This window comes from Pezoporus occidentalis, unplaced genomic scaffold (assembly GCF_034315485.1).
Source record: "Pezoporus occidentalis ecotype Australia unplaced genomic scaffold, CSIRO_AGI_Poc_V1 ctg13, whole genome shotgun sequence".
NCBI classification, from domain to species: Eukaryota; Metazoa; Chordata; class Aves; order Psittaciformes; family Psittacidae; genus Pezoporus; species Pezoporus occidentalis.
Window position 1 is genome coordinate 1,922,135 of NW_026913103.1, and position 16,397 is coordinate 1,938,531.

Here is a 16,397-nt window from a genome sequence, read left to right on the forward strand (position 1 = left end):
GGATTTGCCAACTATTCCTTCTCTATAAGCAGGACCATGAGCCCCTCTTCACAATTTGAGGTCTCAGTGGCTGAAGATCTTATTATGGTTTTTACAGTGACATAGAGATCTCCAGAACCTTGCTGTGCTACGATTGATCAGACTTTGAATAAAATATCTACCACCAGCTCTCTAATAAACACACCGCAGGCCTCATCTGTCACTGGTTATTTATATCAGTGACCTTAGAGTGATGTACAAGTGATGCTTAGGGAACATTATATTGATGATCAAGGAAAATGTCCTACCAGGCTGTCGGTGGCTGCAGAACAAGCTCCTTGAGGGCAGCCTGGCACTCAGCCATAGGTCTCCCTATGCAGAGCACTGCGGTAAGTCCCATGGCCTGTCAGGATCACAGGTCAGCTCTCGGCTCAACTCACCAAAGGCAGCAGGAGCAGTGCAGAAAAACATGAGCTATTCACCCCTGCCATTATAAAACCATTCAAAAAACACTATTCGGAGAGATTAGATTGGAAGGGTTATGAAGATGCAGAGGTCCTGGTTAGGAGCAAAAACTGAAGAGCTGGATTACTTTTCTGCCCTGGACCACATCCCAAAAAGTACACCATATTTAATTTGATGGGTTTTATTCTTTAAGAACATGTTGAGTGATCATGCTTTGTAGTCTAATAGCTCTAGTTTCATGTGGGTTTAAAAATAAATCTAGTATGTCTGCTTTTACTTCATTGCAGCAGTTTTGAACAGTAACAGAATATTTATGAACTCCTACAAACCCTACTGTCAGCTGTAACTTCTTTTTCCTAATGAAAACTGCAGCTGACAGGCATCATCATCAATAGATTGGACATGAAAAAATTCACAGCCATGAAGCAGTATGTTGAGTCTGAAGCAGAATAAGATGCCTGGTTTTAGGTACTCACTTTCCTGGTGGCTCAATTTATTCATCCTCAGCACATGCAGGAAATATCAACAATTTTTCCATCAGTGTGTAAGTATGTGGAATAGGAAATACAAAGAGATACAGGGGCTGCAAAGACTCTTAACTAGTATTTCATATTTGGTATAAATTTAGAAATGTTAATTTTTTAACATCCTTATGAGAAAGGGGTGAACAGGGTTTGGAGTCTCTTATTGTTTTGTTGCTGCCTTTAACATTTTATCCTCATATGTGCTCAATATAATTATGTTTCTTGGATTACATTTTATGTAACTATGATTCTTTAATTTCTTTTTTCACAAAGTAAAGTTGCTGTTATTTTTTTTTAATGAGGAAACCTAATGTAAGAAGTAATTTTTAATGTAAAGGAAGGAAGTTTTAATATAAAATTAGTGCACTTGAGTAGATGCAATTGTTTAATTAATTTCCATTTTCTAAATTAATTCACTGATAAAGTTTCTAGAATAACTGATTCTTTGCTTCATGAGACAGACAAAAAATATTTAGGGCTGAATCAAATGTGTAACTCAGAAAGTGCTTTTTTTTTATTTTTCAATGTTATTTTTTTTTAATTAGAATTCAAATTCAAACTGTAGCTATAATTCAAATAAAGTAAGCTATTTCAAGTTTACAAAATGCTATTCTTCTTGCTTTCTTCTTTCTTCTTTTTTGACTGAAACTTGTAATTCAGATTAATCAGTGTATCTAGCTTTGAAACAGCTATTTTGTGAAGTTCTTGATATAAAAAAAATCAGCTACTCCCCACTGTAATCAGTACAGTCAGTCCTGAATTAGGTTTAATATTTACCTGTTCATTTGCTACCTATTGTTACAGTGAACCAATGTAATCACTTGCAACTGTTCATGACATTTTTCTTTTAATAACAGTTACGTAGCTTAGGGGCAATAGTAAATAGTGATATAAATAAAATTGTATGTATGTATATAAAATATACTAACTTTGGTTCAAAACAGAGCAGCTGAAAAACAGTACCTCAGATTATATACCCTGAGGATGCTCTGAATTAAGTTCAGAAACAACTAATGGAAACAGAAGCCCTGATGATTAAATTTTCCTCTGCCTTCCTCAACCCTATAGAGTCCTCCTCCAGTGAGCAGATCCAGACTGACTCTGATCGAGCAGGAATGCATATGTGATTTCTTTCCTTCTGCAGAGATGTGCTTTTGTTATCTTTTTTTTCTCATTTCTTTCTTTTTTTTATTTTTCCTCAATTTTTCTGCTGGGCTGCCATTCTTCTTTAGACATTATTCGGTTAAGAATCATAGGACTCCTGCTTTTCCTGATGCCCTAGAGCCTGCAGCAGTCTCCTTTCTGCTACTCCAAATTCTGTGTCCTAAAGTAACTTTGTGAGTTTTCAAAGACATATGAGAGGATCTAATCCTTGCAGAGGCCATGAAAGGAAGGAATTCCCTCCCAAAAATTTCTTCCTGGAGGTAGTGTTGTTTATGCAGGTTCTTTACAGCTTGGTCAGAAACTCCCCAGATCCTCAATTTTTAAGTCTTTTTAGTTAGACTCCATAAGCTGTGTTTTGACTCCCAGAGTTAGGGAGCTAAATGGCCAAAGAAATATTGCTCCTCTCCAACTATTAGTCCTATTCTGGATCTACAACCGTTTTGTGAATTTGGTGTGGGACTCAAAATTTGTTTCAAATGTAAATACCAGCTAAGGATTTTGTCTTTCCTCATACAAAGAAAGAGCTATCTCTAGGGCTAGCAAGAATTACCTTATTTAACAATTCATCTCTAATTTGTATACTTTGAATAGCACCTCTTTTTCAGAATATTCGTACTTATTGATCACTACAGTTGTTTGTCCAGAAGAGCACCAGCAGGCCGGTGATCTCATGCAATATTTTTTCTCTCCACAAGTGTGTTACTATTTTTTATAAATTCTTGCTTTTTTAGCAAACTACCCAGGTCCTGCCACAGGAATGTGAGAAAACTGTAGTGCTGACATTCCTAAGTTCAGGTTAGTATGTACCCTATGCATACAACCATAACATTTCACACCAATAACAGTGATGGACAGAGGGCACCAATAACAGTGATGGACAGAGGGCACCAATAACAGCAAAAGATATTTTCCCAACTGGACCTTTTTCTCCTGGATTATTGTACTATCCCACTTTTTATATTAGGAATAATTCATTGTTATTAACCTTTAAAAGACTGCCACTTAGAGGCAAATCCAAGCTGACCTCATCACGAATAAGGATTTAGTGAAATCGCACTTTAACTAGCTGTAATTGTTCCTATAGTCTAAAGGATTTAATTGTGTAGATATGCTTAAGAATACACATGGTCTAACAGAACATAGAGAAAGGAGCTAGAAAGTCATTACTTATTCTAGGTCTGTCAGTCCTGTGTGCTGCTTGCACCTCAGGAATTAATCCATCTGGAGCTAGTTCTGCGCACACAGCAGTTATACACATTATTCCATTATTTCGTGACTTTTGATTTACAGTGGTGAAGGTAAAAGTATCACTGCTTGTAGGTGATGATATTAAAAAATGTATTAAAACCACAAAATGAGTAGGTGCTAACTGTAACTACCAGTATAGGGGGTTGTATATATATTAGCATTAATGACTTATTTTTTGACAGAATGTGGTACATTGAAAAATGCTTCTTTATGTCTTTTGGGAACTTGTAATGATTTTTTACAAATATAAATTACATGGAAATAAGAAATGGGAACATCTGCTCTATGGCGTAAACTCTATACATGTGCTGTCATGTGGCACCAAGCCCTTTTCCCAGAGGTAGATCTTCTGCACCCAGACTATCCTTTTGAGATGTTTTACATATGTTAGCATGTGGGCATTTTTATAACCATGTCTTGCATCATTGGGTTCTGCAGTTATCCTGGGAAATAAACTGCTCTGACTGTCGATATAACTACCTCAGGGCTCCAGAGTCAGTCCTGGCACAGCACACTTTGGTTCAGTCAGGCTTTGAAGACCTATTGCTGAAGGACTTTCAAACCCTTCATTAAAACTAATGGAATGTTACCTTTGAAACCTAGGATTCTTTGAATAGATTTTGGTGGTGTTCACTACTTATATGTCAAGCAAATAATGACTTTTAGAAAACAGAACTTTATTCTTACTCGCTGAAAGTTGTTTCTAAAATCATAGGTTTTAGAAGTACTTTAATTATTTTGAGATATAAATGAATAACAACTTTAAGTAACCCTTTTTTCTTTTTTCTTTAATAAAAAAAAATTATCTTTTTTTATTAAAAAAAAATTAAATTTAAATATATACTTGAAAAATCTAAAATTACATGTGGGTGCTGGGGATATAGATAGTAGTAGCCTGGGGAACATAAAGAAGGACTACAGAGCCCTGGGAGAGGTGGTTAGGGGCCCTGGAGCTCAGGTAGTCTTTTCATCAATTCTCCAGGATACAGGGGAGGACCTAAAAAAAGCTAGGAGGATTGGCCAGGTTAATAAATGGTTAAAAGGGTGGCGTCATAGTCAGGGGTTTGGGTGTCTTGAACACAGGACCCAAGTTAGTAGGCCAGGTCTACTGGGTGCTGGTGGAGCTGGTCTGAGCGGTTTTGGTAGGAGGCTTGCCAGACTGGTCAAGGAGGCTTTAAACTACATGTGTTGGGAGAGGGGGGCATCATTCCATCCCAACACACCCAGTCAGTTGCCAGCACATACAATAAATGCTCGGAGCAATGTAGATATATTCTAGCTGCTCCAGCCAAGCTTCATTTGGAGCTCGACTCAAGATGCCTCTATACAAACGCCATAGCATGGGGAACAAACAAGAGTAATTACAGATGCACGTCTACAAGGGTATGATATAAAAGGCATCACAGAAACGTGGTGGGATGACTCCTATGACTGGACTGTTAAAATGGAGGGTTGCAGGCTCATTAGAAAAGACAGGCCTGGCAGATGGGGAGGGGGAGTTGCTATTAATGTTACGGATAGGCTGGACAGCATGGAACTCTATCCGGGGACAGGGAGCAGTTAACAGAGAATTTGTGGGTCAGGGTTAAAGGGAAAACAGCTATGGGAGACGTTACTGTGGGGATCTGTTACAGACTGCCTGATCAAGGAGAACCTGCGGATGAAGCACTCCATAGACAGAGAGGAAAAGCCTCACGCTAGCAGGCCCTTGTTCTCATGGGTGACTTCAACCACCCTGACATCTGTTGGAAGGACGATATGGCAATCCAGGAGGTTCCTCAATTGTGTGGAAGACAACTTCCTCCTGCAAGTAACAGAGGAGCCAACAAGGAGAGGTGCTATGCTTGACCTCATGCTCACCAACAGGGAAGGGCTCGTTGGAAATGTGACGCTCCAGGGCAGCCTTGGATGCAGCGATCACGAGATGGTCGAATTTGAGTTCCTCAGGACAGTGAGAAGAGCATGCAGCAAGCTCACTGCCATGGACTTCGAAAAAGCAAACTTTGGCCTCTTCAGGAACCTGCTTAGTAAGGTTCCATGGGATATAGCCCTAGAGGACAGGGGGGCCCAAGACTCTTGGTTGATATTCAAGGATCACCTGCTACAAGCTCAGGAGTGTTGCAGCCCAACCAGAAGGAAGTGCAGCAGGAGGGCCAGGAGACCTCCTTGGATGGATAAGGAGCTCCTGAGGAAAATTCAAATGAAAAAAAGAGGCTTATAATAAGTGGAAGCAAGGAGAGGCGGCCTGGGAAGAGTACAGGGATGTTGTCTGGGAAGCTAGGGACCAGGTTAGGAAAGCTAAGGCCCAGTTAGAATTAAAAATCTGAACGTGCACAAGTCCATGGGTCCTGACGAGATCCATCCGCAGGTCCTGAAGGAGCTGGCGAATGAAGTTGCTAAGCCACTGGCCATCAAATTTCAGAAATCATGGCAGTCAGGTGAAGTTCCCAACGACTAGAAAAAGGGAAATATAACCCCCATTTTCAAGAAGGGGAAAATGGATGGCCCTGGGAATTACAAACCAGTCAGTCTCACCTCTGTGCCTGGCAAAATCTTGGAGCAGATTAGGCATGCTAAGGCACATGAAAAACAACAGGGTGATTGGTGACAGCCAGCATGGCTTTACTAAGGGGAAATCCTGCCTAACCAATTTGGTGGCCTTCTATGATGGGGCTATGGAACTGATGAGCAGGGGTAGAGCAGTTGATGTAATCTGCATGGATTTGTGCAAAGTGACACTGTCCCGCACGACATCCTTATCTCTAAATTGGAGAGACATCAATTTGATGGATGGACCACTTGGTGGATAAAGAACTGGCTGGATGGCTGCACACAAAAAGTTGTGGTCAATGGCTAAATGTCCAGCTGGAGACCAGTAACGAGTGGTGTCCCTCAGGGATCGGTCTTGGGACCGGTCTTTTTCAACATCTTCATCACTGACATGGACAGTGGGATTGAGTGTGCCCTCAGCAAGTTTGCCAATGACACCAAGCTGTGTGGTTCAGTTGATACCCTGGAGGGAAGGAATGCCATCCAGAGGGACCTTGACATGCTTGTGAGGTGGGCTGATGCCAGCCTTATGAAGTTTTATCATGACAAGTGCAAGGTCCTACACCTGGGCCAGAGCAATCCCAGGCACAGCTACAGGTTGGGCAGAGAAGAGATTCAGAGCAGCCCTGCGGAGAACGACTTGGGGGTGTTGGTTGATGAGAAAATGAACATGAGCAGGCTTCAGTGTGCACTTGGAGCCCAGAAAGCCAACCGTATCCTGGGCTGCATCAAAAGGAGCGTGACCAACAGGTCGAAGGCAGTGATCCTGCCCCTTTACTCTGCTCTCATGTGACCTCACCTGCAGTATTGTGTGCAGTTCTGGTGTCCTCAACATAAAAAGGACATGGAACTGTTGGAACAAGTCCAGAGGAGGGCCACGAGGATGATCAGGCGACTGGAGCACCTCCCATATGAAGATAGGTAGGCTGAGAAAGTTGGGGCTGTTCAGCCTGGAGAAGAGAAGGCTGCGTGGAGACCTCATAGCAGCCTTCCAGTATCTGAAGGGGGCCTATAGGGATGCTGGGGAGGGACTCTTCATTAGGGACGGTAGTGATAAAACAAGGGGTAACGGGTTAAAACTTAAACAGGGGAAGTTTAGATTGGATTTAAGGAGGAAATTCTTTCCTATTAGTGTGGTGAGCCACTGGAATGGGTTGCCCAGGGAGGTTGTGAATGCTCCATCCCTGGCAGTGCTCAACACCAGGTTGGATGAGGTCTTGGGTGACATAGTTAGTGTGAGGTGTCCCTGCCCATGGCAGGGGGGTTGGAACTATATTATCTTCAGGTCCTTTCCAACCCTAACTGTTCTATGATTCTATGATTCCACAATTCTATGATTCCACAAGATCAGTACAGAATGAGTAGTTTCTGTGTTAGGTCTACACCTAGGATTCTTTCTCTGTTGTCTTCTGAGAAGTGGTACCTTGCAGTCTTCAACATTAGGTTTTCAGGCTACTTAACATACTCTTAATTACTAGATTGAAGCAAATAATGCAGGCTGTATAACTTTTGTGGTCAATATAGTGCGATATTTTCTGAATTTTCTGATTTTATAATTCCATTTTTGGAGTTAACTGTTAACCCCTTAACTGAATGTGAAATATGCCTATATTTTTTAAATTGTGGTAGTAGTGCTGGGGCCATAGGATTCAAAGTACATGAGCAAGACAAGGTTTGTACATGGCAGTAATAAAACACATTGCTTTGCAGTTTGATGTTTCTGCTTCAGAGTTGAAAGTTTGTGTGCCCAAAAGCTGCCTATTTTTCCCCAGTACTTCAGCTGTTATAAAAGTAAAAAAAAAAAAATCATTATTTCCACCCACAAACACTCTATTCCTCAATACTAACTGCTTTTATTTAAAACTCACAATGCATATCAGCTAGCTGTAAGCAGACATACTACTTTTATAGTTCTGATTCCTGGCTGGATAATCAAAATATATACTATAAGTTTCTGGTGAGCATTATTTAATTCTTTGATTCAGGATTTCCTTACCATAACTATTCCATTATACATGCTTACAGTAGGCTGAATTTGAGAACACTTCTTTCAGGTAACTAAATCATTAGAATATTGTCAGAGAGCCAGCACACAAAGCAAAACTATAAGTTGAAGCAAATATGATTCTTTGTTTGAAAGTATCTCTGTATAGATATTTTTTTTTTTAGCTGTTTTACTGAGCTCCCAGCAAACCTGTTCTTTTCCATCCCTTTCTCAACAGTAGAGTAGAGGCAATAGGAGAGATATATAGGATATCTGTGGGCAGATGTGCAAGCAGCTCTGCAGAGAATTCAAAAAAAGATTCATAGTTAGGAGCAGCATAATGAATTCCAGTCTTAAGCCTTTCTTAGAGAGCCACAATACTTATCCCATTTGTAGGTCTCCAGTTGTTAAGAGGAATTATGTTTGTACTAAGAACAGCACTAACTGCAGACTTCTCCATGAAAGGTAAGAGTTTATCTATGTCAAACAATAGGTCATTCTGAGATTGCATTTACATAAGTTAGTCAGAGTTCCCAGCTTAGCAAGTATCCTGAACTCTATAGTTATAGGTCCAGAACTAAGCATCTGCACTGAAAAATATCACTGCTTGAGATCTCCATTGGTGTATGTTGACTATTGGCATCATTTCTTCAAATGATGGACCATGATGAGCAGACAGATTTTAGATATCCATGTCGTGTATTAAGTTGACAAGCTGAAATGAGTTACATGAGATGTATCTTGTGCAGCCATCAGGGAATAGATGTTTTTAATGGTCCTTATTATTGACATCTGTAGAGGAAGCAGCCACTATTCTCCATAGAGTATAATTCCATTAATCATTCTGGAGTTCAAAAGGTATAGATTGCTGCAGTAATATTTGCAGGCGATACATGAGAATTTTAAAAGTGATTCAAGTGCCTAACATCATGTTGGAATGTAGAAACAATAAAGATTAAAATCAGTTTCTTTGATGCTTATTGATGAAAAACAGGTATGTCCTTCTGCCTCTGAGAATGATACCACTTCAGTAGTGTCAACCCCATTGTTCTCTCTAATAATCAGTGTCAATGTCATGTTGACTAGACTGTGTTTGGTATTACTTTATAACTTAATCAGAGAAATGGACAAGGAGGCACTTTGCCATGACCAAGTAAAAATCTCTGTCCCAGCTACAGAACAACTTTTTTTAAAGTTTTTTAAAAAATATATATTGAAAAAAATATACCAATGGCTCTCAGACTGCTCTGTGTATTTTGTAGACCTGTAGAGCTTCATAATCATTAGAAGCTCACCAATTCTAATGGAATGATTTTCTCAGCCCAGTAATGTGCTGTTCTTACTGCATTAATATTAGTACATTATGATCAGATAGATTATACCCATCAAAAATGCCTGTTCTTAGGTCAACTTTTATGCCATAACTTTTTATATATTGTCATAAGGTATTTGATATGGTATTAAATAGTAGAGGAATCTTGCCCTTGCTGTTCTTTAATGAAGGCTTCAGGGTGAACTTCCCTGAGAGGTGCTTGACAAATTATGCGTTGTTTAGCTCAGCTCTGCAGTTGAGCAGTTCATTTGCCTTTATAGAGACATTGCATGGGCAACACCTGCCAACTTAACCAACCATGTGGTCATGTCTGACACTATGGGCCACAGAGATAGGAAGGATGTGTTAGCAGATGAGCTGTTTTAAAAGTGTGCATTATGCAGTAAGAGTGAATGAAAACACTCAGTGTGATATTTGGGTCCTTAAAACCATTAAATACATTGCTTATTCTGACCCTGAAGTGAGAATCTCAGAGACCTAGAAAGGTGTGCTTTTACTGAATCCAGTGAAAGCATCTAGTGGATTTTCAAAAAATCCTGAAGGATCTAGGTCTGAGTGATTTTCATTGATAGATTTTGGGTAAATCCCTTATGTGCTTTCCTATTAAAATCCTATACATGTATTTCTGAAGGACGGATTTAGTTATTGTGAAAATTTGGTCTTAGTTTCTAATTTTGAATCGCTGAGTTTCCTTTCATTTATTTCATGTTTTCCCATTTAATTTTGTTGACTAGAGAAGAAATACTTATGAGTCATAGTTGTTAAAATGATAGGTGTCACCATAAGAGTCCAGAGAGAGACCCTTTGTCACTGTAAGAGACTTTTTAAGAGTTCCAGGTCCATTCTGGAAGTCATTGCAACACTGTGCTTATCAGGGGGCTGTGTCATACGTACATATCCCAGGCTGAACTGCGTGGAATAGTATGTTTGAAATTGCATGTGTATGATCATAAATGTGCCAGTGACGGTTAGCAAAGGCTACATATCCTTGCAAACAGGTTATATAAACCTCTTAGCTCAGAGTAGCTCTGTAGTTTTCAAATAGACCTACTAGTCCACAGCCTCAGCTGACACAATTTGGTCTGTCTGGGTGGAACCAGGCCAGCTTGCAGCAGCCAAGGCCATCCTTCCCTCCTTCCCTCATCTGTATACAAACAGCCAGCTTTGTGATGCCACAAATGATAAAAATGTAATGTGCAAAACTTACATCCAGTGACACTTCCTCCATTTTTTATTATTCTTTCATAGAAACAATTCAAGAGTCTTAAAAAAGGACAAGAAAATGCTCTTTAAAGCATGCAATATCATTTAGCTTTACCTGGAAGCTTTATCATACTGAAAAAAAAACCTTCACTAAGTTTAACTGTGCTTGGTGAGGACAGTTTACAGTACCTGTAATTTAAAATATTTTTTCTTGTTCCTTCTCTTCATGCAGCTTCAAAATCTTTCACAGATGTAAATTTCCCTGTCATAAATTCATAGATAATTTCTAATTTTAATGAACACTGCTATCATTTAGAAAAGAAACCATCTGCAGGAATGCGTTAAATAGTTGCAGGGCAAGGAAATAGTCTTGATGTCCTTGTGAATCCTGCTTCCCCCCGTGAATTTTACTTACTTTATAGTGTTTCTCGAACAGAAAATAAAGATAATGAAGTTATTGAATTCAGCAATAGCTTAGAAAATTATAGTTTATGCTCAGTCATCTTCTCTTCAGTTGTAAATGTATAGAGCAATAAAGAGGCACATACTAGCCTGTGTGTAATATTTAGGTAGCTTGCCACAGTGTTCAGTAAAAAGAGATTGTTTATATAAAATGCTACTACTCTGAAATAATTACTGCACTGGCTAGCCATATCAATAATTCAATTAATTAAATATATGACAAAAGAAAAATACCTAATGCAGAAGTAAAACAGTATGAAATGTAAAAAAAGCAATGAAGGTACCAGTGTGTTATTATCATACTATGATTTAAGGGCTACACATGAATAAGTTATTAGAACAGAAACATTAAAATGATGAGAACAGTACAAGAGAATGCATTAAATGTCTTTCATTTAAGAAAAAAAAAAACCAAACCAAAACAAAGAACCAAAAATAAATAAAAGTAATCCCATGTGTTTTCATTCTTTAATGGGAGAATAATATACTGCTGAATTTAGAGGATTTTAGTGTTGAACTCAATAACGTAGGTTTTCTTTATTGGTTTTATTATTTTTATTTGAATAGAAATATTTTGGTATGGATTGCTAGGGAAGTATTTAAATGGGAAAAATAAAAAGAAGTACAGAGTATCTTCTGCATACTGGCCAAGATAATGACAAAATGTGTCAGATTTAGCAGAGATATAAATAGGTAAAGCTGCAGTTTGGGCTTTCAGTCACCTCTCCTTTTCCTCTTTGCTTAGTTATAATTCTGCAAAGCACATATGAAAACACACTACCTCCTGTGGTGATATTTTACATCCTTTTTGAACAGGTATGGGCCACTTCACTAGATTCACATGCTCACTTTCTTCTGCGTAGGTGTAAGATGATGAGCAAGTAGACTCAGGGAGGCAAGTAATAGAGCTTGCACAGTTTCAACATTCTGTGCACAGACAAAATGAATAAATTTTGCATCTTTATGATATTCTTCACTGACCAAATCTGTAACCATAAATAAACAGATCAGATCCCACCAAATATAATGGCTGGCCAAGGGAATCGCTGCAGAGACACACAGAGGAACAGCAGATTTTATTGCCACAAGAAAGTGTAACTCATCAGGATTTGTGTGATCATTTATAGTTTAATTCAGTAATATTTCACTTCTTATGTCACTAAAACTAGCAGCAGGAGTATTAATCCGACATTATTTTCTAGAAGCAAATGGGTCTCCCTAGAGACAAACTAATTACCTATGTACAATATGTTGATGGTTTAGATACATAATTGTTTTCCCCAATTTTTTGAAAGATGAAAGAATGCATATGTATATGTATTAGGATATGTCTGTTTGCAAGAGAAAGGAAATCTTGTATCTAATTTTCTAGAAATGTTAACCTATCTTTTTCTTGATAAAAAGTAAGAGTGTATTTTAATAAAAAAAATTACTTTGTAAGTACAAATACTATTGCCTTTCATATTTCCACTACTATTAAAATCCTCTCCATGTTTTCATGAGTAATAGGATATCTTTCTCACTGTGTTCATGAATACAGCTCAGCTCAGACCTTAATTCACTGTAGTGAAAGAAAATATTCCTTTCAGTTTGAAAATGGTCAAAGCTCTTCTATACTGTTTTGTAGAGCCAAAAGAGGACTTTTTATGGGACCAGGATCTACGTAGGAAGTAGGCAAAGACTGTTTTAAGAATGTTTTCCACATTTGCTGAGAGGTTCCCATGGAAATCTAATTCAGCTAATAGCTATGTTACCATTTTGGCAACTTGCCTCCCTGGTGAGGAAATACCATTTTAAGGGGTTCCCATAGAAAGCCATAGCTTAAATATGTGTTGCAGAGTGCTAATATTCACTGATGCCCTGAAGCTCTGTGTCCTGCCAACAAAGCATTGGAGGACAAGTGCTTCCTTGTGGGACCTGAGTGCCCTGCTACAGCGAAGCAGGGCTGCAGACAAGCAAGGGAATGCTCCTGGGATTTTAATCTTTTTTTTGTCACAGGGTTTACTGTGAAGGGAAAACAACTGAAGTTCATGTTTTGTTCGGTTTAGGTTTGATTTTGTTTTTTAGGTTTGGTTTTTGTTTTTTTTTTTTTTTGTTTGCATTTTTTCAGTTTGTTTTGGGGTGATTTGGGGGTTTTTTGTTTGTTTGGGGTTTTTGGTTTTGGTATGTTGGTTATTTTGTTTGTTTGTTTGTTTGTTTGTTTCGGTTTTTTTTTTTTTCTTTTTTTTTTTAATCTCCATCCCTACAAAAGAAGACCTAAAGAAAGCCAAACAAAAAAAAAAACACCCAGAAAACACCCTCAATCCTTTGAGTATAATGAATTTTATATATATATATGTGAGAGATAATTTTTATAGTGAAAAAGAAACGGAAAGTCATGGCTTCTCCAGTCAATGCAAAATTGTGCTTCTGTCAACACACATTCTGCCATCTAGTGACCAGAAGAAATTGTGTTGACCAGCTGCAACTGTAACGAGAAACCCCAAGTACTGCTGCTACTACTGCATATTGCCCTAGTATCTTTGTGGGAGAAAATATGGAATGGACTACAAAGAAATTAAATGGGCAGGAAACATTCTGAAGCTCCTGGAAGTCTGCAATTAATCAGATATATTGAAATCAGTTAATAGCTCGGCCCGTAAATTAGTTTAAATAGACTGGTTCTTCACATATTTCTATAGCCCCCTTCTTTCTTCCTGTCCCTGCATGCACTCCTTCCTTCCCCTTCACCTGGACATACTTCAGCATTTTGCATAATTTCTCAGCAAAACATTTCCGTGTTTGTACAGAGAGGATGCCATGCTACTATACGTGACAGTCTGCATTAATGCACATTCTGGCTGCAAGGCCTTTAGTATTCATTCCGTAGTCAAGAGTAATTGAAAACACTCATTTGACTGTTTATAGTTCAGGAGTGGGTGGCTGAGAGAAGAAAATGACAGTGACTTTGGGGAATTGATTGCCTGTTCTTGCTTTTGAGATTCTGATCACCCTTCAGGGAACTGCTTACCATCTCACCTTCCAGGCAGTACAGTACATGCTGAGGACACTCAGCAGCTCTCAGGGGTTGCTTTACATTTTACATGTCCTGAAGCAGTAACCCTAAAGGCCTCAAAACACTTTTTTTTACCTGAACAGGTCATTCATAGTGTTGTCACCAACTACTGGCTGGCTGATAGTTGGGCTTGTGCAGCCTGGAGAAGAGAAGGCTCTGGGGGGACCTTACAACAGCCTTCCAGTACCTAAAGGGTGCTACAAGAAAGCTGGAAAGGGGCTTTATACAAGGGCATGTTGTGATAGCACAAGGGTGAATGGCTTTAAACTGAAACAGGGTAGATTTAGATTAGATATCAGGAAGAAGTTCTTCCCTGTGAGGGTGGTGAGACACTGGCACAGGTTGCCCAGAGAAGCTGTGGCTCCCGCAACCCCAGGCAGTGTTCAAGGCCAGGCTGGATGGGGCTTTGAAGAACCTGGTCTAGTTGAAGGTGTTGTTGCCTGTGGAAGAGGGACAACTATATGATCTTTAAGGTCCCTTCCAACCCAAACCATTCTGTGATTCTACTGCACTGAAAGAGGCTTTTCTATGAACACCTGTGTGTTCTGTGCCATTAATAGCATAATTCTTAGTAGATGGTACACCTATAACAAGATCAGTACATTTACACTGTGAAGCTCCCATGAAATGTGACATAAAAATAGTCATAAAAGCCAAACCAACATTGTTTATAATGTCAGCTGATGACTAGGATATATATGTAACAAGCTTGCAAATATTATTAAACAGCCTACGCCTAAAATCTGTTTGACATGTACCTTAACTTTAATGATTATCTACTTGTCAAAAAGCAAAGACTAGCCATTGGTGAGTAGAACCTTGCAAAGCCAGTGTTTTTCTTTTGTATTGCTCAGTCTTCCTACTTTGCATTTTTATCCTGTTAACAGATGTTTTTTCTTCTTTGTTCCAACAGAGAGCACATGGCACCTCTCTTCTCTCCTAAAAATGTACACCTACATTGGCCGCAAGATTTTAGCTTCTCCTTTAAAAACTAAAAAGGTTACTCAATAGGAATAAAAATTCCCATAATATAACATAAAAATAAAGGTAAAGCCAATGGGACTGCAGATAAGAGTTGTTGTAAATAATACTCAACTGTAAACTCTGGAATTTCAGAAATTATTGTTCGGGTTGTTGGTTGGTTTTTTGTCACTACTGGAAGGCATGGAACATATTACATGCTTCAGAGTTATATGTAAAATTAAATGATAAATGACATTCATATTAAGATATATGCATTGCTAAAACAATTTCAAGTATTGATCCATTGTGTACAGCTGAGGAGAGAAAGAATATGCGTCCTATTGCAGGAAACTACTGTACTTCCATAGCCACCAAAGGACCGCTGGCAGCAGGATAAATTCTTCTACCAGATAACTAAACCTTGGATTTCTACCACAAGTGTTTGGAATATGTTATAATTTGATATAAATCATGGTCTGGATAAAATGACCCATTCAGGGTTCCCTATAATGCTATTTGTTGTTTACATATCCAGGTATTTCTTTGAATTTATTCTCATGCAGGTAGATTAAGCTTTAAAAATGTACCAAAAAGCATTGAGACCTTTTCATGTTTTCAGGCCTAACTTAGAGTCACTGGTGAATTCTGGATCAGGCTGTGTACCTGTCTGCTGCTGAGAAGATTTCTTGCCCCTCTTTATTTAGTGAAATAATTTATTTAATACCAATGTTTGAGGTAAAAGCAAAGGACTATTTTTTCACCCAAGGGAAAATTAGGACAGGTGTCACCAAAAAGTCCTGTTCAGGAAGTGGTATCTGCAAAAAAACCCTTTTCTGTGTTAGAAAACTTATTTTCAGCAAGACATAAGTAAGAAGAATGAGAATGCAAAAAATTCTTTTCCTCAGAATCTCAATTCAAACATGCAATGTTACATCCCAGACATCAGGTCTTGAAGCATGCTGACTTGACACTTCAGAACACCTCTTACCAGATACTGTCTAGAGTAACATGGTTCTTATCACCTTTTCCACACAAACAGGTGCTTGAAACTACTGTGCTGTTTAGTCTGAGTTGGGTTAAATTGCTTTCCCATCCCAGAAAGCATTTAAATACTTCTCTCTGAAATATTGAGGTAAAACAAATGCATAATTGGTTCATCTTCTGCATTTCTTACCTAGGATATGAAAATGGAGGAAACTTATATTCTACTTAGTATTTATTGTAAACTATGGCAGTCACTGAAGTAAAATATTTTATTATAAAATGCTTCATAAAAATGCATTGCTGTTGAATTTCTTAGATTAAACAATTTTGAGAACACTGTTTGTACTTATATACAGAAACTGGACACTTCTGATTCCATTATGAAAATTTACTTTACCTTTATTTTATTTTTCTTATGAAGCCTGAATTTTAATGAGTCCTTAAAGTCCTCACCCATGCCAGTACACTGCATTTCCTGATACC

The 16,397-nt window shown here is 38.5% G+C and overlaps 1 protein-coding gene across 6 annotated transcripts in view; it reads left to right on the top strand.

The window, feature by feature from the left end:
• ADGRB3 (adhesion G protein-coupled receptor B3) overlaps window positions 1-16,397 on the top strand; it is a 465,858-nt gene that overhangs the window by 167,149 nt on the left and 282,312 nt on the right. Inside the window, exon 1 of one of the 6 annotated variants that reach the window (XM_062608140.1) lies at window positions 14,996-15,014. The exons of the other annotated variants lie outside the window; for them this stretch is intronic. The gene's annotated coding sequence lies outside the window, so the exon portion shown is untranslated. Of the gene's footprint in view, window positions 1-14,995; window positions 15,015-16,397 lie in introns of those variants that run through there. 6 annotated transcript variants of the gene reach the window in all.